Below are 2,500 nucleotides of genomic sequence, written 5' to 3' on the forward strand. Positions count from 1 at the left end.
GCGCGCGTTGACACTTGTTGTGCATAGTGACTGCTTAGTGCAACGTACAAAATGCTGAGGGAACAAGACCGAGGAAGAAAATTTGAATCGGGTGCTGAAAAAAGAAATAAAAAGAAAAGAAAGGAAGGCTTCAGGGCCTCGCTTAGAGGTTCGTTCGAACAATTTCTAAAAACAAGTGAGGCTCCCGTTAGCACCGAAGAAGCTAACGTTACTGCTAGCACTAGCAATGCTAGTAGTAGCACGGCACAGCCCCCCCCTGAGAGGCAAAGATGATGTCTCGGAGGTGGAGGAGGACAACAGCTACACCGGCAGCAGTGGGGCTGCCCAGCCCCAGGTGATGATAGTCAGGGGTGGCGAAGTAGAGGATACGGAGGCGGAAGATGGAGCTACTCAGAGCAGCAGCAGCAGGGCTGAGAGTGAAATTGACATGGTCAATGTCAAGGTCATGGTCAAGCCACAGGTGATGGAACGCAAGACGAGCCTACGGTGTCAGATATGTCATGTATGATGATCCTGGTAATTGGCCAGTACATATGGACTCTACAGTTACAGATGTGATCATTAGAAGAGGTCCCCCAAAGATGAAACCTGGATTTAGTTATCCTAAAAATAATGAGAACAGAAACTTTATTTCTCCGAAAACTACCAAATGGGGAAAAAAACTCTCAAAAACGGGACATGTCTTTTTGCTTTTGCTGTAAGCTTTTCAACATAAAGGATAGGCCTACATGGTGGTGAGTAACATCTCTATTCATGTCAATAATGGCTTGTGCGTATTTAATGTTGGGTATGATGACTGCTTTATCCTAAATCCTAATCCTTTACGAGTATAAAAGGTTTGAAATGAAACAAACATGGTTGTAAACTATCTAAATAAGTAGATATTCTATTGTCTATCGGCACAGCATGTGAGCACATTTCTTGCAATATATCGGTGCGTGCGTGTCGCACGGTTATAATAGTAGCCTACATCATTATAAAAGGCCTCGCAAATCTGACTTCGCACAGGGCCTCGCATATCTCCCAAACGCCCCTGCCTCTAGACTACCTGCCTCTCTAACCTCTAGACTACCTGCCTCTTTAACCTCTAGACTACCTACCTCTCTAACCTCTAGACTACCTGCCTCTCTAACCTCTAGGCTACCTGCCTCTCTAACTTCTAGAATACCTGCCTCTCTAACCTCTAGACTACCTGCCTCTCTAACCTCTAGGCTACCTGCCTCTCTAACCTCTAGGCTACCTGCCTCTCTAACCTCTAGGCTACCTGCCTCTCTAATCTCTAGGCTACCTGCCTCTCTAACCTCTAGACTACCTGCCTCTCTAACCTCTAGGCTACCTGCCTCTCTAACCTCTAGCCTACGTGCCTCTCTAACCTCTAGGCTACCACCACCCCCCTTGTAGAATCACACAAGAGAATTCAAACCAAACGGCAAACGTCATCTAAAGCTGTTGTCCCTAGTAACCACAGAGGGAAACATTATTCCCAGATATTGATCGGCAATTTTTGTTTTTCCCTCACCAGGGACCGCTGTCATAAGTCATTGTCAGGGACGCCTCCTGATATGAAGTGACCTTTGACCCTCCGAAGCGCCCCTGAGGCGTTCTCTAGGCGACCTCTGACCTCATAAAACCAACTGCGCTTCCTGGAACGTCAATACCTCTCCTCTCCTGTCCCTCTCCCTCTTTGTTAACCTCCTATCTCTCTACCCCTCCTCCTCCCCCTCCCTCCATCTCTATCTCTCTCTCTCCGCTCCCCTCCCCTCTCACTCCTCTCTCTCTGAATCACCCCCCCCAGCCTCTATCACTTTCTCTCTCCGCTCCCCTCCCCTCTCACTCCTCTCTCTGAGTCCAACCCCCCTCCTCTATCACTCTCTCTCCCCGCTCTCCTGCCCTCTCACTCCTCTCTCTCTGAATCCCCCCCCCTCTATCACTCTCTCTCCTCTCCCCTCCCCTCTCACTCCCCCCCCCCCCCCCTCTCCTCTTTCTCTCTCTCTTTTTAATTAATCAATTGAATCTTTTTTTTTTAACCAAAAATCACATTTAGAAACCATTACTCCTGATGATGGGTTATGGACTGGATTCACCTCAATCTGAATTCACCTCAAACTGGATTCACCTCAAACATTGTGTACTTGTAATGATGATATAATGACAAATAAACGTTAACTTTAACGTGTATACAGTATGTGCGTGATAGGTTTGTGAGTGGTTCAGCCACTAGATGGCGACATTAGTCCAAATATTGTGTATGGTGTGTGTGTGTGTGTCTGTCTGCGTGTGTGTATATGTGTCTATTATGTGTGTGTGTGTGTGTGTGTGTGTGTGTGTGTGTCTGTCTGCGTGTGTGTGTATGTCTGTCTGCGAGTGTGTGTGTGTGTGTGTGTGTGTGTGTGTGTGTCTGTGTCTGTCTGTGTGTGTGTGTGTGTGAGTGTCTGTCTGCGTGTGTGTGTGTGTGTGCGTGTGTCTGTGTGTGTCACAGGCCTGTTGACAGTTGGCCTTC

Source organism: Nansenia antarctica (assembly GCF_963989245.1).
Source record: "Nansenia antarctica genome assembly, chromosome: 8".
NCBI lineage: Eukaryota > Metazoa > Chordata > Actinopteri > Argentiniformes > Microstomatidae > Nansenia > Nansenia antarctica.